Raw genomic sequence first — 25,718 nt, 5'->3', positions numbered from 1 at the left:
ATATCACAGACACAGTGAGGTTGATGACATACTCACTAACTACCATCATTGGTGCCTATAAGAATACTGATAGGTAAAACGTCCCTGCTCACAAATGAGACAAATTGCACTCTTTTAATTTTCAGAGATTGTGAAAAATGCTAAATAGTTTTGGAACAGGAAAATGATTCAATAACATTCAAATACATATCTTGACAAATTAGAGGTATTGTTGATCACATTGCCACATTATTTTCACTTGCTGCAGGAAGTATTGGAGCAATTCTCTTGGAACATGTTGCATCCTTGCATCATTATAAATAATGTTCTCACAACTGCAATTTTTGGATATCTATAATTTGTTTGTAGTTTCTTCCTTTCATACTTTTTCATTACAAAATTTTCTCATTAACCATCAAACTGAGCAAGAATTCTGTCAAACCAGAGACACAAGTGTGTCGAACTGAGCCAAAACAAAAGTCTAAGCAGCACTATCCATACGCAGAAATGGTCACATGTCTTATCTTTTAACAATCAAAGAAGTGCTGTCCACTCTCCACCCTCCATCTAACCTCCCGACTCCACCTAGCTGTCCAATCCTCTCCCCACCTTGTTCCTATGTTCCCACAAGCAGCACTTTACATCCCCCACCCCTCCCCACTCCAGCCTCCACCTCATCCCTGCCACACAGATGCTTCTGCTACTTGCAGTCTGACCTTGTCAGCCAGAGGCTGTATTCTGATGAAGGCGTGTCTGGCCGAAAGCTTTGGATTGGATTAGATTAGATTAGACTAGTTTTTCATTCCATAGATATGTGATTAGGAGATCCTCGTGGATGTGGAAATTGTCAATTTTTAAGCTGAAATAACAATACTAATAGTATGAATATACACAATACATCATTTGTTTCTATTTAAAAATTCGTCAATGGAGTAGAAGGAGTTGGCCACTAGTAAGTCTTTCAGGCTCCTTTTAAACTGATCTTTATTTGTAATTAAATTTTTTATGTTTACTGGCAAATTATTGAAGATGAGTGTTCCTGAGTGGTGGACCCCTTTTTGAACTAAAGTAAGTGCTTTTAAGTCCTTGTGCCGATCATTTTTGTTCCTGGTATTGTATGTATGAACTGAGCTGTTTGTTGGAAAAAGAGATATATTATTTATGACAAATTTCATTAAGGAGTAAATATACTGGGAGGCAGTAGTTAGTATACGCAGTTATTTGAAGAGATTTCTACAGGACATCTGTGAATTTACTCCACAAATAATACATATTATATGCTTTTGGACTCTGAAAACTCTTGTTTGACTTGAAGAGTTACCCCAAAATATTATACCATTGTTAAGTGAGTGTGTGTGTGTGTGTGTGTGTGTGTGTGTGTGTGTGTGTGTTTGACGTTTCCGGGTGCAAAACAGCGCTGTCATCAGCGCCCAAGCACATAAAAAGAGGAACACATGCAGTGAAGGGACTAAGACCAACAGCGATCAAGGAGAATGGCTAAAAGACGCAGACCTGATGCAGTTCCAAATCCCCACATACAGAGGCAAAACAAGAGGAGAAGGAAAACACTAAAAAAGGAAAGGAAACACAAGGAAAAGAGAACAGAAACCGAAGGGAAACAAGGAGGTAACCGTGAGTGGTGGACCTCTTACCTAAAACCTAGGTGAGCCAGTCACCCAGCAGCACCCTCTCCCTAAAATCTGAGGCAACGAATTGGACAGGACACAAAACCTTAAGACCTTAACCACAGTCATTGTGTCGTCTTGCAAAATAGAGGGCAATTCCGGTGGCAAAGAAACCACCGCCCTCTGGTCAGAGAATAAAAGACACTCAAGTAAAATGTGGTGGACAGTAATTTGGACGCCACAAGCACGGCAGATTGGGGGGTCCTCCCGCTGGAGTAAAAAACCATCGTTAACGGACTGTGTCCGATGCGGAGGCAAGTGAGGAGAACCTCCTTCCGCCTGCATGACTGGTAGGACGTACGCCATGGCCTCGTAGTGGCCTTGACCAGACGCAGCTTATTGTCACCAACTGCCAGCCACTCCTCTTCCCATTGACGCATAACACGAAAAAGCAAAAGGGAGGTAACAGCATGGAGGGGGACGGCACATTCAACAACGCGAGGGAGGGAACATGCATCTATGGCAGCCACATCCGCCAGTTCGTTTCCCCTAATACCCACGTGCCCCGGCACCCAGCAGAAAGAAACCTCCTTCCCCTGCCGTTGCAGGTGGAGTAGGGCATCATGGATGTTCTGGACGACCGTATCCGCTTGGGACAAGTGTTGCATGGTCTGAAGGGCACTCAGGGAGTCAGAACAGATGAGAAACTTAAGACTGGGAACACATCTCATCTGCTTCAATTCCCGCAAGATCGCAAGCAATTCGGCATGAAAGATAGTAAACGCCGCAGTAAGCCGTAACTTGACGACTCAATCAGGAAAAACAACAGCACGACCAACAGAGTCCCCCTGTTTTGAGCCATCCGTAAATACAGATACATGATCCGGATGCTGGTGTAAAATAAGGAGGTAGAAACAAACGCTGGAGTGCAACTCCTCCGGTACTCCGACAAGTCTAGAAGGATGCTGGGCCTCTGGAGCAACCAGGGGGTAGGCGAGTAAAACCTTGTCGTTGGGGGGCCACACGCTCCACACCAAGGGACTACTTGTAAATGCTTGGCACGAATCCCAAATGGTCTCATTGCCCTGGGACGACAGGAAAAAGAGACGTTCCATAGGCGGTCGGGCAACAGTAGGATACGCAGGGGAGGTAGGACAGGTAAAGAAATGAGACACCCGTCACACCAGGAGGAGTTTCCGCCGGATGGCGAGCGGCGGTTCCCCTGCTTCAGCACACAGGCTGGGGATGGGACTGGTACGGAAGGCACCAGTGGCCAGCCTGATACCCTCATGGTGTACTGCATCAAGAATCTTCAGATACGAATGCCTTGCTGACCCATACACGGTGCAAGCATAGTCAAGATGTGATCGGACAAAAGCCCTGTAAAACTGCAGCAGACGCGCCCTATCTGCTCCCCAGGACCGATGGCTCAGACACTTCAAAATATTCAGTTCCTGCAGGGCCCGCACCTTGAGGTCTTTAAGGTGAGGCAACCATGACAACTTTGAATCAAAAGTGAGGCCCAGGAACTTCACAATGTCTCTAAAAGGAAAAACGGTGTCCCACAGACACAATTCAGGGGAGGTAAAAGGACGCCGAGAACGATTAAAATGAACACATACACATTTGTCTGCAGAAAAGGTAAAACCCGTCTTTGCAGTCCATGCCTCTAAGCGCTCTATCGTAAGCTGCAACTGCCGACTAGCAGTGACAAGACTGGAGGAAGGACAGAAAACAGCAAAATCGTCCACAAACAAGGAGCATTGGGCAGGACTCCGGATAGTGGACGTGATACTGTTAATAGAGACGGCAAAGAGGGTGACACTTAAAACACTGCCCTGAGGAACGCCATTCTCCTGCACGTACAAATCAGATAGCACATTACCAACTCAATACTGAAAGAGGCGGTGAGAAAGAAAGGACAGAATGAAGATGGGGAGACGGCCACGAAAGCCCCACTCATAGACTTGATTGAGGATAAGGCGGCACCAAGTATTGTCATACGCCTTATTAATGTCAAAGAATACACCTATACAATGCTGGTTACGTAGAAAGGCCTGCTGGATGGCCGCCTCAAGCAGGGTCAAGTTGTCTATAGTGGAACGACATCTCCGAAAGCCACACTGAGAGGGGCTAAGGAGCTGCCTGGTCTCGAGCAGCCAAACCAGGTGACGGTTGACCATGCATTCCAACGACTTCCCGACACAGCTCGTCAAAGCAATACTTCAATAACTACTGGGACGCGTTCGGTCCTTCCCTGGTTTGAGGAGGGGAATCAAAATCGCCTCCCGCCACGAGTCAGGGTATGTGCCGGATAACCATATCATATTAAAATAGTTCAGGAGAACGTCCTTGGTTGGCAGCAGCAAGTGCCACAGCATGCTGTACTGGATTTGATCATGACCAGGCGCAGTATCATGAGCCACAGACAGTGCCGAATCCAGTTCCCACATTGTGAAGGGGCAGTTGTAGGGTTCAGAATTTAGAGATCGGAAGTCCAAGTGACCCCTTTCGATGGCAGTGCGGTAGCGGTAGAAATCTGGATCACAGCTAATAGTGGCAGTAGAGTCCGCAAAATGCATGGCCAGTCTCTGGGCAATGTCTCTCGGCGCCGTGAGGAGACATCCCTGATGCAGCAATGCCGTGACTGGTAGTTGGCTGAGTTTCCCGGAAATCCTCCTGATGGCTTCCCATACTTTCGTAGAACTAGTGGAGTGAGAGATGGAGTTCAAGAACGATTGCCATGACCGTCATTTGCTCTCTTTAATCACTTGCCGCGCCTTGGCCCTTGCCACCTGAAAGGCCGCAAGATTGTCAGCTGAGGGACGGCACTTGAAGCAGCGCAGAGCTGCACAGCAAGCTCGGATGGCTGAGCGGCACTCAGTGGTCCACCAAGGGACAGCACGCCTCTTGGGATGACCGGATGACCATGGGATTGACAATTCAGCAGCATGGGAGATCACAGCTGTAACATGGTCTACCCATTCGTGGACATTGGCACGGTATTCCAAAACAGCCAGTTGGCTGAAAAGTGTCCAGGCAGCACTGCAGAGGTGCCACCGGGGCACCACTGGTAATGCCACAGCCTCATCCAGGAGGCGAATCCAAAGGGGGAAGTGGTCACTAGAATGGAGGTCAGCAGCAGCCTTCCACAGAGCAGAATCCGCAATTGCCGGAGAGCAACAGGAAAGGTCAATAGCTGATGACGACCTGGAAGCAGCACAGAAATGAGTGGGAGCACCAGAGTTGAGGATGCACAGTTCTTCAGACATCATGAGGCTTTCCAGAATGCGACCCCTGAGGCAAGTAGTCGGAGAGCCCCATAAGACATTATGAGCATTGAAGTTCACCAGAAGAAGATATGGGCGGGGGAGTTGGCTAATAAGGTCTGTGAGAGCCTCAGAGTCTATTGCATCCTGAGGCGGTAAATAAACTGAACAGACTGTGAGCCTCCGACCCACAAGAATGTCAACTGCAACTGCTTGCAAGTCGGTAACGAGAGGGAGCTCAGATGAGGGGTGCATGTCACGGACAAAAACCGCAACACCACCCTTTGCCCTTTCCCCCATCAGATCATCTTTTTGATATACAGTATAGCCCTGTAAAGAAGGAGCATCAGTGGCCCGAAAATGTGTCTCTTGGAGACATAAGCACAAAGGGCACTCTCGTAAAAGGAGTTGTAATTCAGCCACATGCGTCCTGAACCCATTCAAGTTCCACTGTAATATGGGAGCCAGTGATCAGGGTGGCTGAACTTTCACCCTGCCTCTGTGCTTTGGAGGAGAGCCTGTACTGGCCGGAGATTTATTCCTGGGGCGAGAAGATTGCCCCCGGTCGATATCAATGTCCATAAGCTCCGATGACGACCCACGGGAGATGTCAGACAGTACGATGGCCTCGTCATCGGACCGACCCTGACTAGTCTCCTCAGGTGGAAAAACCTTCACCTTCGGCGTCTTTGTCTTGGGGGGCTTAGAATGCAGAGCCTTGTCAACAGTTGGAGCTTTACTCGCCTGGGCAGAAGGTGCCATATGGGGAGAGGCAGGAAGTACCCCAATGTCAGCAACCACAGGCTTGTCCGACATAGCGGGGAGAGCCGCAGGTTGCAAAACAACCGCAGCAGCACAAGTGCACTGGCAAATGCAGGTATTAGTGCTAACACTAGCAACCTCTGTTTGCGTAGCAAAAGTGGCCATTTGTACCGGTTTTTTCAGAGCGGAAGCGAAAGATGTTAAAAAGACAGGAGGTTGCATGGCCTTAAAGAGCTTCTTGGCCTCACCATAGGGGATGCACTTAGATGTTTTAATCTCCTGTACCTTCCGTTCTTCGAGATAGATGGGGCAGATCCGGCTCCAGATAGGGTGACTCCCAGAGCAATTCACGCACTTCACAGGCGTCATGGGCAGGCTGACCACATTTACCACAAGTGGCTATTCCATTGCACCCCAACCTAGTATGCCCAAAGCGCTGACATTTAAAACAGCGCATTGGGTTGGGAAAATATGGGCGTACTGGCAAACGTAAGAACCCCCCTTTAACAAACTCTGGGAGTTTCGGGCAACTGAACACGAGAATAAACGAGTCAGATTTGACGAGGTCCCCATCGACTCGTTTCATAATATGCTGCACGTCAACAATACCTTCGTCAGCCCACACAGATTTTAACTCGTCTATAGGGATATCCACCAAGTCCCTACACGTCACAATACCCTTACTATAATTCAAAGTGGAGTGGAGCTCGGTCTTGATAGCATACTCTCCTAGACAGGTTGCTTTCCGAAGGGAAGTGACTTGACGGGAACTAGAAGTCTCAACTAACAGAGTCCCATTGCGCAGTCGCTTCACAGATTTCAGTGTTCCTGCAAGTCCCTCAAGACCCTTGTTGATGTAAAAGGGAGAAACCCTCTCAAAGCTACCCTCCTTCTGTTTAATAATCAAAAACACATTCTGATTATCAGCATGTGCTCTGTTACGACAGTCTGTTAAATCTCTAGCAACACCAGGCGCTGGAGGAGTCGCAGTGCGTAGCCGCTTTTTCAATGGGGTGTGTTTTCCTACCAGTGGCCCACCACTGGTAGGTGGAAATGTAGAGGTCAAAGGGTCCATTGCGGTCCCACGAGCAGCTAGGGAACTAAAGGTCCGCTCAGACAGCCCTGCGTGCCTGAGTAAGCCTTATACAACTGGGGGCAGGTACCCCAGAGGTTGCCTGCTTGAGACTGTCCAACAGCCATGCATCTTCTAGGCGCAGAGCACACCAAAAGATTGAGGGGTTTTTATAGAGGTTTGCCTTCCTCGCAATCCAGGTGGTCAAGCCAAGATTACCATTCCCCACAGCACACAACATTTTACCGCCGCGCCGTACGGTGGTCGCTGAAGCATGTCCGGGCGTTACGCTGACAGGAGACTGGCGGCGCTGACCAGTCCCCAGCTCAGGGCCCCGGGGTCGCCACGCCCGTACTCAGCAAGTGAATGCTGAGCCCCTGGGGGCATACCATTGTTAAGGCATTTCTGCAGTTCTGAGGTGTGCTCCTCCCAACGGAATTTATTATGAAGTTGTAATCCCAGGAATTTAAGACTGTCAATCTCTTCTATCTGTCCTTCTTCATACTTTATGCATATGCTGAGTGGAAACCTCTGACAGGTTATGAATTGCATATAATGAGTCTTTTCAAAGTTTAATGTCAGTGAGTTGGCTTTAAGCCATTTATTAATATCCATGAAAATAACATTAGCAGATCTTTCTAGAACTACACTCGACATACTATTTATTGTAATACTTGTGTCATCTGCAAACAAAATGAACTCTCCTTCTGGCAGTGTAACTGATGAGATATCATTAATGTACACAAGAAAAAGCAATGGCCTTAAGATGGATCCTTGTGGGACACCACATGTAATTTCTTCCCATTCTGATGATGACTGATGACTTAATTCACTAGTTCCTTGCACTGACACCCTTTGTTTCCTGTTAGCGAGGCATGACTTGAACCATTTTGCAGCATTGCCTGTGACACCATAGAATTCTAATTTATTTAAAAGGGTGTTGTGGTTCACACAATCAAATGCCTTGGACAAATCACAGAAAATACCTGCTGCTTGTAATTTGTTATTTAATGAATTAAGTACATTTTCACTGTAGGTGCAAATAGCCTTCTCTATATCAGAACCCTTCAGAAATCCAAACTGTGTTCTTGATAATACGTTATTTGTGGTCAGATGGTTGAGCAGCTGCCTGTACATTACTTTTTCTAAAATTTTTGAGAACGTTGGCAAAAGTGAAATCGGTCTGTAGTTTGATGGTACCTCTTTATCCCCCTTCTTGAACAGAGGCTTAACATCTGCCTATTTTAGCCAGTCAGAAAACTGGTTACACAAGTAACTTAGAATTGTACTAAACTCACAAGAACATGCCTCAATTAACTTTGCTGGTATTTCATCGTAACCACTAGAATGCTTTGTTTTTAAAGATTTTCTTTTGGTGAAGTGAGTGACATCTTCATGTACCTGAAGCTATTTTAAAGGTTTTCAGATATTCAAGGGCATTATTTTCTGATCCTGACAGTCCCATTCTATCAGTAATGGACATAAAGTACTTGTTAAATAGATTTGCCACACTATGCCCATCGGTTACTAATGTGTCATCTACCCTTAGTGCTATTTGCTCCTGTTCCTCTTTCAATATATCCCACTTCTGTTTAATTCGAGTAACTTTTAGAGGAAAACAGTTTTCAAACATGGTACTGACATTGTTCATGAATGTGTTATTTCTTCATTCATGTCATGAGCAATATAAACATCTTTCCAGTTCATATCTTTGAGCAGTTTCCTACAACATTCAATTTTTTGGTTGATTGACTACTCTCCTGTACTCAGATTAAGCAGTCTTGATAATCTGCTTAGAATTTACATCTAAAAGAAGGAGCTGCATGTCATGATCTGATAGTCCATTTATAACAGGTTTTATGATATGATTTTGTTCCTTTGATTTGTATATAAAAATGTTATCAATGGCTGTCCTTGAGGATTTAATGATCCTAGTTGGAGAGGTTTCAGTGTGAGTTTGATTGAAAGACAACATTACTAACTGCAGTGAATGTTTACTGGAAGACTGCATTAGAAAATCTGTATTAAAGTCACCAGCAATCAAAATTTCTTTGTTTCTTCCTGTTAAATAACCCAAAAGAGCTTCTAGATGATTTATGAATAGATTATAATTTCCTGCAGGTCTGATAGTAACTACTTTCCCGAGGGCATGCAGCTTTACTGTATGATTAAATGATGGTGGCGTTCTCTCGGGTAAAATATTCCGGAGGTAAAATAGTCCCCCATTCGGATCTCCGGGTGGGGACTACACAAGAGGATATCGTTATCAGGAGAAAGAAAACTGGTGTTCTACGGCTCGGAGTGTGGAATGTCAGATTCCTTAATCGGGCAGGTAGGTTACAAAATTTAAAAAGGGAAATGGATAGGTTAAAGTTAGATATAGTGGGAATTAGTGAAGTTCGGTGGCAGGAGGAACAAGACTTCTGGTCAGGTGAATACAAGGTTATATATACAAAATCAAATAGGGGTAACACAAGAGAAGATTCAATAATGAATAAAAAAATAGGAGTGCGGGTAAGCTACTACAAACAGCATAGTGAACCCATTATTGTGGCCAAGATGGATACGAAACCCACACCTACCACAAGTACAAGTTTATATGCCAACTAGCTCTGCAGATGACGAAGAGACTGATGAAATGTAAGATGAGATAAAAGAAATTATTCAGATTGTCAAGAGAAATGAAAATTTAATAGTCATGAGTGACTGGAATTCGACAGTAGGAAGAGGAAGAGAAGGAAACGTAGTAGGTGAATATGGATTGGGGCTAAGAAATGCAAGAGGAAGCCGCCTGGTATAATTTTGCACAGAGTATAACTTAATCATAGCTAACACTTGGTTCAAGAATCACGAAAGAAGGTTGTATACATGGAAGAATCCTGGAGATACTAGAAGGTTTCAGATAGATTATATAATGGTAAGACAGAGATTTAGGAATCAGGTTTTTAATTGTAGGACATTTCCAGGGGCAGATGTGGACTCGGACCACAATCTATTAGTTCTGAACTGTAGATTAAAAGTGAAGAAACTGCAAAAAGGTGGGAAATTAAGGAGATGGTACCTAGATAAACTGAAAGAACCAGAGGTTGTACAGAGTTTCAGGGAGAGCGTAAGGGAAAAATTGACAGGAATGGGGGGAAAGAATGGGTAGCTTTGAGGAATGAAATAGTGAAGGCAGCAGAGGATCAAGTAGGTAAAAATACGAGGGCTAGTAGAAATCCTTGGGTAACAGAAGAAATATTGAATTTAATTGATGAAAGGAGAAAATATCAAAATTCAGTAAATGAAGCAGGCAAAAAGGAATACGAACGCCTCAAAAATGAGATCAAAGATACTGCCTACAGGAAAATTAAAGAGACCTTTGAAGAAAAGAGAACCACTTGCATGAACATCAAGAGCTCAGATGGAAACCCTGTTCTAAGCAAAGAAGGGAAAGCAGAAAGGTGGAAGTAGTATATAGAGGATCTATACAGGGGCGACGATGTTCTTGAGAACAATATCATGGAAATGGAAGAGGTGGTAGATGAAGATAAAATGGGAGATATGATACTGATGAAGAGTTTGACAGAGCACTGAAAGACCGAAGTGAAAACAAGGCCCCGGGAGTAGAAAACATTCCATCAGAACTACTGACAGCCTTGGGAGAGCCAGTCCTGACAAAACTCTACCATCTGGTAAGCAAGTTGTATGAGACAGGCGAAATACTCTCAAACTTCAAGAAGAATATAGTAATTCCAATCCCAAAGAAAGCAGGTGTCGACAGATGTGAAAATTACCGAACTATCAGTTTAATAAGTCACAGCTGCAAAATACTAACGGGAGTTCTTTACAGACGAATGGAAAAACTAGAAGAAGCCGACCTCGGGGAAGATCAGTTTGGATTCCGTAGAAATGTTGGAACACATGAGGCAATACTGACCCTACGACTTATCTTAAGGTGGCAAGGGACAATTACAGGGAGCAAAAGGCTATTTACAATTTGTACAGAAACCAGATGGCAGTGGACATGAAACGGACGCAGTGGTTGGGAAGGGAGTGAGATAGGTTTGTAGTCTATAGCTTTGAGGTTTGGCGACAATATTGTAATTCTGTCAGAGACAGCAAAGGACCTGGAAGAGTAGTTGAATGGAATGGGCAGTGTCTTGAAAGGAGGATATAAGATGAACATCAACAAAAGCAAAATGAGGATAATGGAATGTACTCAAATTAAACCAGGTGATGCTCAGGGAATTAGATTAGGAAATGAGACACTTGAAAGTAGTAAATGAGTTTTGCTATTTAGGAAGAAAAATTACTGATGATGGTCGAAGGAGAGAGGATACAAAATGTGAACTGGCAATGGCAAGGAAAGTGTTTCTGAAGAAGAGAAATTTGTTAATATCTAGTATAGATTTAAGTGTCAGGAAGTCTTTTCTGAAAATATTTGTATGGAGAGTAGTCATGTTTGGATGTGAAACATCGACAATAAATAGTTTACACAAGAAGAGAGTAGAAGCTTTAGAAATGTTGTGCTACAGAAGAATGGTGAAGATTAGATGGGTTGATCACGTAAATAATGAGGAGGTACTGAATAGAATTGGGGAGAAGATGAATTTGTGGCACAACTTGACTAGAAGACGGGATCAATTGGTAGGACATGTTCTGAGGCGTCAAGGAATCACCAATTTAGTACTGGAGGGAAGCACAGAGGGTAAAAATTGCAGAGGGAGACGAAGACATGAATACACTAAACAGATTCAGAAGGATGTAGGTTGCAATAGTTATTCAGAGATGAAGAAGGTTGCACAGGATATAGTAGCATGGTGAGCTGCATCAGTCTCCGGACTGAAGACAACAACAACAACAACAACAACAACAACAACAACACATTTACGAAAATTATCACCATCCAAATACATGAAAAATAGGATGTTAACACAAGAGGGACCGTACCTGTCAATCTTACTGATGAGTGTTGTTTAACATTTACATTACTGGTCATTAAAATTGCTACACCAAGAAGAAATGCTGATGATTAATGGGTATTCATTGGACAAATATATTATACTAGAACTGACATGTGATTACGTTTTCACGCAATTTGGGTGCATAGATCCTAGATATCAGAACCCACCTCTGGCTGTAATAACGGCCTTGATACGCCTGGGCATTGAGTCAAACAAAGCTTGGATGGCATGTACAGGTACAGCTGCCCATGCAGCTTCAACACGATACCACAGTTCATCAAGAGTAGTGACTGGCATTTTGTGACGAGCCAGTTGCTCAGCCACCATTGACCAGACGTTTTCAATTGGTGAGAGATCTGGAGAATGTGCTGGCCAGGGCAGCAGTCGAACATTTTCTGTATCCAGAAAGGCCTGTACAGAACCTGCAACATGCGGTCGTGCATTATCCTGATGAAATGTAGGGTTTCACAGGGATTGAATGAACGGTAGAGCCACGGGTCGTAACACATCTGAAACATAACGTCCACTGTTCAAAGTGCCGTTAATGCAAACAAGAGGTGACCGAGACATGTAACCAATGGTACCCCATACCATCACGCCAGGTGATATGCCAGTATGGATATGGCAATGATGAATACAGCTTTCAATGTGCGTTCACCACGATGTCACCAAACACAGATGCGGTTATCAAGATGCTGTAGACAGAACCTCGATTCACCTGAGGGGGGGGGGGAAGAAAAAAAAAAAAAAAAAAAAAAAAAAAAAAAAAAAAAAAATATGTTTTGCCATTCGTACACCCAGGTTTGTCATTGAGTACACCAACACAGGCGCTCCTGTCTGTGATGTAGCGTCAAGGGTAACCGCAGCCACAGTCTCCGAGCTGATAGTCCGTGCTGCTGCAGATGTCGTCGAACTGTTCGTGCAGATGGTTGTTGTCTTGCAAACGTCACCATCTGTTGACTCAGGGATCGAAACGTGGCTTCACGATCCATTACAGCCAGGCGGATGAGATGCCTGTAACCTTGACTGCTAGCGATACGAGGCCGTTGGGATCCAGCACGGCGTTCCGTATTACACTCCTGAAGCCACCAATTCCATATTCTGCTAACAGTCATTGGATCTCGACCAACGTGAGCAGCCATGTCGTGATACGATAAACCGCAATCGCAATAGGCTACAAGCCGACCTTTATTAAAGTCAGGAACGTGATGGTACGCATTTCTCCTCCTTACACGAGGCATCACAACAATGTTTCACCAGGCAATGCTGGTCAACTGCTGTTTGTGTGTGGAAAATCGGTTGGAAACTTTCCTCATGTCAGCACGTTGTAGGTGTCTCCACTGGCACCAACCTTGTGTGAATGCTCTGAAAAGCTAATCATTTGCATATCACAGCATCTTCTTCCTGTCAGTTGAATTTCGCGTCTGTAGCACGTCATCTTCGTGGCGTAGCAATTTTAATGGCCAGTAGTGTAATAAGTAGTGTACATTTTAATTTATGAGCCTTATTTTTCATAATTTTTAATGTACCTTGGTAGTTAATAATTTCTGTAAACAACAAACATCTATTACAAAAACTGAATTAATGTTATCTTAAAGGACTGCAGCTGCTCATTCTGATGGGTGAGATATTTTTTACACATCATTTCTGTAAAGATGCAACAATGGATTTTTTTCATCTGCTTGGCTTATTTTATTTTATTGTAGTGATCTGGTTCCCTCTCTCTCTTTACAGTTTCCTTCATTTAGTGTAAGAGCGGACACACTTCAGATATATGGCAAATGGATTTGCTTACTTGGTTAAACAAAATGAAAGATCCCACCAACATACCTGTTGCAGAACATGATGTTATATATCTCATGCAACCTCACACTTCGAAAGGAGTGTCACAGCTAAACGTCTTGCAGAGCAGCTGAAGCGGGAGAACACAATCATGGTGGGTACACTGAAGAAAACCCAAATAGAACTTTCTCCATTAGTGAAGTCTGCTGCTGGATCTCTGTATGATGCTATTTTATACGAATATGGTGACACAACAATTGCTTCCTAGCAGATGAAGAGCAAGAAAAATGTTGTTCTATTGAGCACACTGCACCAGCCAGTTGTGGTGGGCGAACAAACACAGAAGAAACACTCTGGAACTGTGAGCTTCAACAATTCCACTAAATTTGGAGTTGTTATTCTAGACCAGATGTCTCATCTGTACACCTGTCAAGTTTGGCTATTGCAGATGGCCTATGCACGTGCTTTTCAGCGTCCTAGACATTGCTGCAATCAATGCTGTATTCTTTACAGAGAGACAAAATGAGAAAAAGTTAGCCAGTGAATGTTTCTTTTCAGATTCGCTGAAGAACTCCCTTGTGTGTATGTACAACCAAGGGAAGGACTTGTTCATACATTCATTATGACCACTGCAATACATAAGGAACCCATACAAAAGACCTGTCAGATAGGAGGATGCAAAAGCTGGAGCAAAACTAAAAATCTGTGTGTGCAGTGTAAGAAATTCATACGCAGTACATGTGCTGGAAGTGTTCAGTACAAGTGTACAAAGTGTTTTAACAAAGATGATGGCTTTGATTGAAAAGATCTCATAGAGAGAGAGAAAAATGTTATTTTCTCATTATTGCCACAGCAATGTGTGTACATTTTTCTTTATTTTTCTTACTAAATACAAGTTTATGACCTGTTTGGGGCATTGGTGGAGTAAAAGTCATACAGATAAAACTGTTATTTTATAATTGTATGTTTATTTGCATTTGTAAGTTTAGTTTAAACTGATTTTGTATTTACAATGTATTCTTTACTTCGATTCATTTAATTAAATAATTTTCTACAGAAATTTTTAAGCATAATGCATTTGTATGAAAAGCATAATGCACCAGTGACCTCTAAAGACAGTGTACTGAAGTAAATTAAGAAGTAAAACTGAAAACAAAGAAGAAAAACTTCGCAGGTCAATGTGACTGGAAGCAATCCATCTAGGTAGTTTGCTAATGCCGATTCTCCTAGTGTTAACCAGGGGATGGAACAGGTTGGTTTAGAAGTGGATCATTTGCAAATTGTGTACAAAGTTATAGACTACAGCAAATTAGTATGAATATCACTTAAGAATTTCATACTTTTTTAGAAAGCTTTAAAGTCGGTTTCTTCGGAATGTGTGCAAAAGTGCTAGAAGAACAGGGAATGATTCAACCCTGGAGTGTACAATGAAGAATAAATATGCCAAAAGTACAGCTTCCATTTGAGTTCATTGCAGTAGCAGGAAATTAAGGGAGCAATCAAGTACAGAGATACCACATCACAAACTATGCTCACTAGTACTAGCAGTTGTTTTCAGATATTTGAACTAGAAAAAAAGAAACACACACTAATGCAATATACCTGAATCACTTTTGTCTTGCTGATTAAGCTGTTTGCCTCAAATCCACAAAAACTTCAACCACAAATGCATAGACAACAAAGCAAATGAACAGAAAACCAGTCTAGGCTGCTCTTGGTAAACTAAACAGGGTTTTCTAAAATAAGATTCAAATGTCTTTGAATAGGAAACCTTATCAGTGTGTATTATTAGTTTCAACTTACACCAGAGATATATTGAAACTCTCCTATTCATTATGTGAATTAGAAGGAAAGATAGAAAAATGAACAAATAGATTAGGAAACAGACTGGAGTGGAAGAGACAATGATGACTGTAATGAAAATTAAGCAGAGGTGAGTGGGATATATAATCAGAGAAATGGTAAACATACCAAGGAGTTCTTTGCTGGATTCCAAAAGCTAAGTAAATACCATGACTATGTCCTAGTGGAAGATTGTAGCATAGCACAAGAAAACACGAATCTGCAACATTAGTGCACACAGCTGGGAATGAAGTATGTAAAAGTTAAGAGAGAGTCTTTACTAAACAGTGGCTGCCAAATCGCTGACAATGATTACACTGGTGCTCTTTATAATCTGTAAAAACCTATAGGAATGCAATCTTGCAAATTACACTCTGAACTAATCAAAACTGTGAAACACAAAGAGAGGAGTTAAAATGACTCCATGTCAATCCCAATTGACAGAAGAGAAGATAGCTAAAAACAGGGACGCGGAGAAAGGTCTATAAAAGATGCCGCAGAGAAATGGAGGTCCAGAATGAAAAATTAAATGGCCTTCGCCATATTGCTACAACACACAAAAAGTAAAATGCACTCGACAACACATACGTTGTTTGCTAAAACAGCCGATAACTCAGGAGGCAAACCCAAGCGGGACTGTAAATGGGCATTCCGTAAGGAAATGGCGGACAGTTAAAAGTTGGGCACAATGTGCACAAAGTGGTGGGGGAGCGCCACTTAACAAATGGCAATGGCTAAAAAGGCAGTGCCCACATAACTTAGTAAGAACAACCTTCTTGGGGCTGGAGGGCTCTGAGGTGGTCATCCAAGCCGCTGGGAGAGGCTTAATAACCTGGAGCTCATTGCCATAAAGGGAGGACCAGTGGCGATGCCGAAGTGACACCACCTCCTGACAGATAGCAACACAGAGATCATCGAAGGAATATAAGAACTAGTGGGCTGAGGTACAAGGACTGCAGCCTTGGGAGCTGCATCAGCAACCTCATTTCCTGTCAGGCTGATGTGATCGGGAACCCACATAAACAGCACAGCAGCTCCATCAAGAGTGAACAAATGACAGTTTTCTTGGATCTGTTGCACTAAGGAATGGGTGACGTACCGCACACAGAGGCTTTGAAGGGCGCTGAGAGTGTGTGAGCAGATGACACAACTGAAAAGCCTGTGTCGCCAGATGTACTCAGTAGTCTGATACAGGGTGAAAAGCACTGCTGTAAATACTGAGCAGTGTGCTGGAAGCCAATACCAAAAAATGCCGGTGCCAATGACAAAGGCACACCCGTCACCATGGTCAGTCCGCGAGCCATCAGTGTACACAAAAGTACTATTGTGAAGTTCCATGGGAAGGTTGTGAAACTGAAGGTGATAGATTGAGGCTGGAGCAGTGTCCGTAGGAAGCGAATGAAGGCCAAAGTGAACATGGGCCACCGCTCAAAGCCAAGGTGGTGAAGGGTTCACACCCACTGGGAAAGTTGCAGGTAGCTTGAAGTTAAGCTGCCAGAGCAAGAGCCGAAAGCAAATTCCAGGGGATAACAGAGAAGAGGGACGCACCCCATGCTGGCAATCAAAGGGAGTCATTGAAAAAGGAGAATAGGATTGGTGACCACTCATGGCACACAAACGGCATGCATACCTGCTGAAGAGAAAGTCATGGCATTAGGACAGCGGTAGTTCAGCAGCTTCTGCATACACAGTCTCAACTGGGCTAGTGTAAAAGGTGCCAGTGGCCAAATGGATGCTATGATGGTGGATAGTATTGAGAAAGTGTAAGAGATGCAGATGTGTAGAAGCATAAACAAAGCATCCAGAGTCAGTTTTCAAACAGACAAGGGACCGGTATACACGGAGGTCTGTGGTTCGATCTGCGCCACAGGAAGTACCATTGAGGACACACAGGACATTTAGGGACCGCGTACAGCGGGCTGCCAGGTAAGACACGGTGGAGGACCAAGAGAGTTTCTTATTGAGCATGAACCCCAGTAATTTTGTAGTTTCAAAAAACGGAAGAGCAACAGGCCCAAGATGTAAAAAGATAGTGAGAGAAACCAACTGCGCTGCCAGAAATTCATACAAACGATTTTGTCGGTGAAAAATTGAAAGCCAGGGCAATGTTTCATACGTAAAGACGATGGAGACATCACTGAAGACGCCACTCAATAAGACAGGTCAATGGAGAACTGTAATAGATGGCAAAATGGTCGACAAAAAGGGTGCTAGGGATGCCTGGTGTGAGACAGGCCATCATTGGGTTAATGGCAATAGCAAAGAGGACGACACTCAGAACGGAACCCTGAGGCTCACCATATTCCTGAATTAAGGCATCCAACAATGCAGAACCCAGAAGGACTTTAAAACCTCGGTCTTTCAAGAATTTCTCAAGGAAACGGAGCAGGGGGCCAAGGAAGCCACAAGTATAGAGTGTACAGAGGATACCAGTCCTTCAGAAGGTGTCATAAGCTTTCTCCAAATCAAAAAATATAGCCACAACCTGGGATTCATGCAGAAAACCATTCATGACATAGGTGGACAAAGTGATGAAATGTTCAACTGTAGAATGGCACACTTGAAATCTACACTTGCAGTGCTTTGTAAATTGCGAGACTCAAGCCACCATACCAGTCGGGCATGAATCATACAGTCCATGACCTTGCAAACACAGCTGATGTGAGAGATGGAGCAATAGCTAGAAGAAAGGTGTTTGTCCTTACCAGGCTTAGGTATGCGTATGACAGTGACTTCATGTCAGCATTTGGGAAATGTGCCCTCTGCCCAGATGTGATTGTATGTATTAAGCAGAAAATGTTGCCTGCAAGGGGAAGGTGCTACAACATTTGAATGTGAACAGCATCTGGCCCTGGGGCAGATGACCGGGTTGAAGTAAGAGCATCATTTAGCTCCCTCATAGTAAAGGCGACACTGTAGCACTCACAATAGTGAGAAGGGTATCACCTGAGCCTCCTCCACTCATTTCCAATGGAGGAAGGCAGGGCGATAATGGGAAGAGCTTGAAACTTCCGAAAAATGGCAGCCCAAGGCGTTGGAGATAGCAATAGGATCCATGGTCTGCTACTGTCAGGCCAGAAACTGGGGAATTGATCTTGGTCCCATTGTTAAAAGAATTAGTGTATGAAATCCAGATAGCTTTTTAGCTATCCTGAAGAATGCGAAGACACTGTGCACTCATCTGTTTACAACAAATGCATTTTGCTATAGTAGGATTATGGTTAAAAACTCGTGGCACACCTCAGTCCACCAAGTGACCGGGGACATGGCATGGTAAATAGGAAGGGCGAGGAATGGAATGTTCTTCAGTGGTAAGGATGACATTTATAAGATATTCCTCCTAGTCATCACAAGTGGGGAAATCTTATTTGTTGAAGGTCACCAGGGAGGAGTAAAGCTGCCAGTTGTCCTTAGTAACCTGCCATTTGGTTGTGCGTGCAGGTATGGTAGGAGCCAGCAAATGGATAGCACATGGGAAATGGTCACTCAAGTAGGTGTCAGAAAGAATGGACCATTTGAGACAATGGGCAAGATGGGCAGTGCAGAAGGAAAGGTCCAAAAGGGAACAGGTGTGCGAGGAGTCAGAAATGAATGTGGCTGCTCCTGTGTTAAGGGAGAAGAGGTTAAGGTGGTTAAGGAGGACAGCCAAGAGCACACACTCCGACAGGTTCTGGGAGAATCACAAAGGGGATGGTACACATTACAGTCATCGGTCATCGATCAGCAGAAGTAGGTGAAGTAGCTGCCCAATACACAGGAAGAAGTCTGCCCTGGTGACATCAAATGGCAGAGGTATAAAAATGGTACAGAGGGAAAAGGTCAAGTGAGGAAGGAATATGTAGACTGCAACAGCTTGAAAATGGGTAGTCAGGGAGATGGGTTGACTATGAACATCATCCTGTATGATCAGTTAGACCCTCCGATGAGATGGAATGCCGACCTCTGAGGAAGGGGAGGGGGACAAACTGATGAGGTCAAAATGGACAGGGAGGAAATGAGAAAGTCCACAGCAGTTGTGAGGACACAATTTTGTTTCGCGACGACAGAGCGCAAGCGCACACTGCAATTCTAAAAGTAGCCGTAAATCCTTTTTCTTCGATTAAAGGCCGCGAACATTCCATTGGAGGAGAGTCATGATGAGGAAAAAATGAAGGAGTATCACTTTGGTGGCTGCCGAGTGCCAGCCTGTGAAAATTGGCTGCTACAGGGCACAGAGGCAGGGGGATCCTGCTCCACGAGATACAAGCACCAGCTTTCTTCTGCTGCCGACCTGTGGAGTCCAATGCAGAAAAACAGATGGTCGTGTACACTGGTGACACGGAGGCCAGCCGGGCGAGGTTATCACATGGCAACACCTTCGAAGAGGATCTTAGAGTCAGCAAAAGATAAGACTGTTTGCCTTTGTTGAACTTCTTCCAGTTAGCAGAGGAAGACTCAGGTGTTGGTTGGCTGGAGGGATGTAGGAAGTCTTCATGGGAGTATTCCTTCTGTCCTTTCCAGCCTGCTGATAGTGTAGCTCGGGACATTGCCCCATGAGGTGCGAGTTTGATGGCTTGTTGCACAACTGGAGGATGGGATGGCGATGCTACCATGACACTGGGCGATTTCACAACCTCAGAGCAGAATTTGAGGTCGCATGTCTGTGGGGCCATGTCCTTCATGGAGCGAGCTTTATCAAGATCAGTACTATAAATGCCAGATGGTGGAATACAGGGTTTGCGACTAGCCAACAATTTGTGAGCGACTGGATAAGGAACTTCTCCTTTATCCGGATCTCCTGGGCAGGCCGCTCATCGAGATACACGGGACAGTCTTGAGAGACGGCAGCATGGTCGCCATTGCAGTTGATACAGCAGGAGAGGAGGAGACAGACAATCACCCTCGGGTGCATCCCTAACACAGGGCACACATTTGACTGGGTATTGAAACAATGACATTGGCAGCAGCGCATCGGGTTCGGAATGTATGACTGGACTGTGATAATTTGATCTTGGATGGAAGCACCGCTCTATCAAAGTTGAGAAAAAGAGTGTGGGTGAGCACTACGAAGGAATCTATCTGTCTCGTCACCCGCTGAATGGCAATGACACCCTGATCAGAGAGGTAAAATTGGATTTCGGCCTCGGTTAGACCATTGAGCAGCTAGTGTAAATAACACCACAGGAAGAATTCAAAGTTCTATAGGCCTCGACACGAACAGGGTAGCCATGGAGAAGCGAGACGGCAAGCAGTTGTTGTGCATGAGAATCAGAAGTAGTCTCCAAAAGCAAAGTGCAATTCCGTAAACAATAGCAAGATTTCAGACTGCCAGCAACTGCAACAACACCTTTCTAAATAATAAACGGATTTACCACAGTGAAGGACTGATCATCTACGTGACACTACAAGGACCTGTGGTTTCAACAGGAAGGGTCTTTGAATCGTTAGCCTCATTACATTTACATTTCGTAGATGTTGATTGTGAAGATAATTGGATCACTGCGAGAAAACCCCCCATAACTGCCAGTGTCTCCGATGGCGCACTTCTTCCAACTGGGGGCCCCCTTCACAATGGGGCACACCCGTCTTAGGTGACTGTTCACACCTCAAGTCACACCTCTGGAACACCTGACTGAGGGATCAATCAGCAGTTTCGAAAGGTTGCTGCTCAGGCAATCACCCCTCCCTGGGACTGGCCTGTACCAGGATGTGCATGCGAACCCCACTTGTCGACATGGGGCTTGGAATTTCACATTACCCAGTCACCTATTGCACGAAAGACACGTGGGCCGGCCTTCAGGAACGCACAGGGAGGAAGAAAAAAAATAGGAACCTCAATCACCGAAGCAGAGGAACAAGAAGAGAAGGGAAACAAAGAAAGGAAAAGGGAGTGAAAAACAGTGGTGAGACTGTTCTCAGGTCTGCAACTGACAATGCAGAACATTCCCAAAAACACCCCAGATATGGTCCCAAAAGGAGGGGAACAACAACAGCAAGAGGATAAACATGCAGCATGGAAGGGAAAAGATGCTGCAAAGGCTGGGGCCCTGTGGTAACCAAGCATGAACCCATCAAAGAGTGGCGAGCCCCCTGTGAGGAAAGTGTGTTGGGGCCCTTGCTGTTCATGTTGTGTATTAATAATCTTGCAGACAATATTAACAATAACCTCTGGATTTTTGCAGATGATGTAGTTATCTACAATTAAGCACAGTCTGAACAAAGCTGCATAAACATTCAGTCAGACCTCGATAAGATTTTAATGTGGTACAAAGATTGGCAACTTGTTTTATAAGTTCACAAATGTAAAATTATGCACATCACAAAAAAATATTAGTATCATATGAATACAATATCAATAAGTCACAGCTGGAATCGGTAAACTCAAACACACACCTGGATGTAACACTTAGTAGGATATATGGAACTATCACATAAGCTCAGTTGTGGGTAAAGCAGGTAGCAGACTTCTGTTTATTGGTAGAATAAAAGAGAAATGCAGTCAATCTACAAAGGATATTGCTTACAAATCACTCAAACATCCCATCCTAGAATGTTGCAAAAGTGTATGGGACCCACACCAAATCAAACTAGCAAGGAATACTGTATGTGTAGAGTGAACGGCAGTACGAATGGTTACAGGCTTTTGACCTGCAGGAGAATGTCACAGGGATGTTGAAAGAACTGAACTGATGGATTCTTGAACAAAGACTGAAACCATCTCGAGAAAGCCTATTTAAAAAGGTTCAAGAACTAGGTTTAAATGACGACTTAAGGAATTTACTACAAATCCCTACATATAGTTCCCATAGGGATCGTGAGGACAAGATTAAATTAATCACAGCATGCACAGAGGAATTTAAACAGCATGCACATAGGAACTTAAAAAATCAGTCTTTATGTATTCATTACATAAATGGACTGGAAGAAGCTATAACAACTAGTAAAGAGAGACATACCCCTTGCCACGAGCTTCACAATGGTTCACTGAGTACCAACATAGATGTAAGTATCTTCCTACAGTTGTTCCTATAATCCCTCTCTTAACCATTGTGACTAAGTTGCTGTTTACGATAATGTTGTACGAAATTTATCTTTTACAGCCAAACCTTTATTTTACAGCAACTTTTACTCTCAATATCTCATGACAGTCCCTTGACCTATTTACTAATATTTTTACATCTAGGACAATGAAAGCAGTTGGGCATAAAACAAGTTGTCAATGGAATACTCCAAAGTTGGAGACCAAGAAGCTTAAGTGTTCTTGATCAGTACTGTCGGACAGACCATCAATATTGAAGTCACACCAAATAGCACCTCTCCAGTTAAGTTCGCATAGACTTATTAACAGTTTCAGAAGGAAAATTCACTTAAGAAAACTCCAACACTATTAAGACAAACAAAATATATGGCTAGTAATTACCTTCAGGAGGTAAAATTTCAGCACTGCTGGTACACACATTTGAAAGCAAAAGAAACTATTCCTAACTTAATCCCTAACACCCCCCCCCCCCCCAAATAAGGCCCAAATAGTTTCAAAAGCTAGGAAAACATTTATTATTTTTTTTGCTGCTTAGATCAACCTTTTTACATTGTTTAAAAGATTGATACAGTGGCCACCTCCCATTTACAGATGAAGCTTTGACTATTGATAATGTGTGTAGATTTATTCTGAAAAATTTGGAAGGGTAGGTAAGGCAAACAGTACCCACACTCCAACAGGCTCGAGATTTTCCAATGTGCAGAAGTGCTCAGTAAAGTGTCCACTTTCCTCAAACAATGATGTGATATTTCACTCGCGTGGTGCTAGTGCATGGGATACATGATAAGCTATGAACTTGTCTCAGCAACAGTCTATTGCTCAAATTCAAATTTGACAGTTTTGTTATAGGCAGGAAGATGTAGCATTAAATTCTGTCATCTTACAAACTCTCATTGTGTTTTAATAGGTTTCCAATAAAAGTTCTCATATATGTATGGGTAACATATAGAAACATTCATACTGCTTTTTAAGCAAAGGTAGCCTTAAAGGTGAAAATGTTGTCCATTCAAAAACTATTCTTCATTGTGAACTCAAGTCAATGTTCTATTCGGTTATGAGAGATTGTATTTATTTATTAGAATACAGGGGAAAAATCTGCTTTACAACAAGATAGTGACATTTAGATGAAACGAGAAAAAAATTAATCCAACATTAAATATTTATAGAATGAAATCAATCATATGATAATGATCTTTTACTTATGTATTAGTTGGTGTTACATATTATCTGCAGCCTGGAAGTTATTGGAGTCCACGTTTCACAGTTTCTCTAGCTCAGAACTTTGGAAGGGTTAGAGGGGCAAGAGTGATATTAGCTTGGTTGGGAAATAGAGTGAGTGAGGGGAAGGGGGGATGGTGAGGAAAGCAAATATCATTGTGCTTCCAACCCAGGGAATCTAGACCATATACTTTGGCTTTTTATGAACACCTGCCATGTTTAAACTAGGCTGTCTAAATCCATTTGAACCGACTTTAAAACTGGGCAAAAACACAGCTTTCTGCAGCAGACATTACTAGTCTGGATAGGGGCCAGTGGCATACTTCCAAGTTTCCTGCAGCAATGTTGTCGACAATATGACTGGAATGAAAGGGGATGTGTCAGCTGCTGGTCCTATGCAGCCCATGAGCAAGCGGTGGTCAGACAGTATGTTTGGGAGCAAGAAACACTGTAACATTCTCATATGAATAAAGATGCACAGTGCCCACAATGTCAGAAATTGCAACATATTTGGAAGAAAAAGCCAAATATTTGTCATAACAAAGATATAAAGTTCATAGCTGTGCTATAAGGACGACAGGCTTAGTAAGCAAACAGTCAGAGAAGTAAAAAATTAATGTAAATCATCTCTTTTTGTTAAATTGTTTCTCCTCATATAATCAATATGAAGACAATCAATAAATGGTCTAATTTTTAATGTGTACAATGTTAATGTTTTAGGCAGGTAGATAGATAGATCATCAGTAAAACAGTTTGTAATTCTGATTCATCAGATTATCTTAAAAATAATTTTTTCTCAGGGAGCCTCTTCGAAAAGGGGAGACATTTTATACTCAGGTAAATACAGTACTGGCCAGCCATTCTGTCTCTTTATGTTTTTATAATCTTATAAACACCCTATCTGTCTGATTAAACTTTTGGCAACTGCTACTGGTATCCAATAAAATGTTAGTGCAATTAGCATTTGTTTCCAAGGAGCAGGAAGAAAAATTAGTATTGACATCCCATCAAAAAGGTCATCAGAGATAGCTTGTATTTACAGACTCACTGTCAAAATTCAGTTTAAGCATCTTAAGTTTTTTTTATATAGTGCAGTTCTGTGACTATTTATTCCCTTTAGCAAAATTGTTCTTTGATTTACTGTAACTACACTTGTAAGCAATTTACTTAGACACACCTACCTAACAATGTACAATTTTCCTTGGTAAGACGATTCCTATCTATGGGAAGATCATCTGCTATCCTCTACTTTGCAAAATTTTGTCATAGTAACATTCAGCACCTGGACCACAAAAATTATAATGTTTGACAATGTTCCTGGATGCATTATGTTCTCTCGCCTCTCATCATATGAGGGTATGCAGTGCACCCAGGAAAATTGTCGAACATGATATTTTTGGTGGTAGACATGCATGGGGAGGTGCAATGTTGCATGGGAGTACTGATTTCCAAATCTTTGAACACCATACACTCCATGGTCAACATTATTCGTTCACTGTACTCTTACTCCTTCCTCATGTGTGTTTTTTCAGGGGTGCATTCAACACTGACTTCATTTTTATGGATGACAGTGTGTGACTGCATCAAAAGGCACAGCTGGTGGAGCTCTTAGAACAAGAGAATATTTGGCAAGTAGACTGATCTTCCCGTTCCCCTGACCTAAATCCCATGGATCACCTGATGGATGCCTTCGGAAAAGTGTCATTTCTGTTTATATCATTCCGTATGTCTTTCAGTTACCTTCTGTACTATATTGTGGTAGTTCTTTCTATGTATGGTGTAAGTTTCATCGAGCTATGTTACTTGCCAGTGATACATCATGTGAAAGTTACTTTGGTCCTTAAGTTTTGCACACCACTGTATATTAACATATAACAGGATAAATTAATTTTAACAAATGTAAACAAATGCAGCAGTTGAACAGAATGGACAGTGTCTTGAAAGGAGGATATAAGATGAACATAAACAAAAGCAAAACGAGGATAATGGAATGTAGTCGAATTAAGTCGGATGATGCTGAGGGAATTAGATTAGGAAATGAGACACTGAAAGTAGTAAAGGAGTTTTGCTATTTGGGGAGCAAAATAACTGATGATGGTCGAAGTAGAGAGGATATAAAATGTAGACTGTCAATGGCAAGGAAAGCGTTTCTGAAGAAGAGAAATTTGTTAGCATGGAGTATAGATTTAAGTGTCAGGAAGTCGT

General features: G+C 43.0%; 1 protein-coding gene across 2 annotated transcripts in view; it reads right to left on the bottom strand.

The window, feature by feature from the left end:
* The window catches only part of LOC126343639 (DNA helicase MCM8-like), a 146,102-nt gene that overhangs the window by 28,139 nt on the left and 92,245 nt on the right, over positions 1-25,718 (bottom strand). The window lies entirely within an intron of this gene.

Source organism: Schistocerca gregaria, chromosome 1 (assembly GCF_023897955.1).
Source record: "Schistocerca gregaria isolate iqSchGreg1 chromosome 1, iqSchGreg1.2, whole genome shotgun sequence".
In the NCBI taxonomy this organism is placed as follows: Eukaryota; Metazoa; Arthropoda; class Insecta; order Orthoptera; family Acrididae; genus Schistocerca; species Schistocerca gregaria.
The sequence above is the reverse complement of the archived record's forward strand: the minus strand, read 5'-3'. Positions and strand labels throughout refer to the sequence as shown.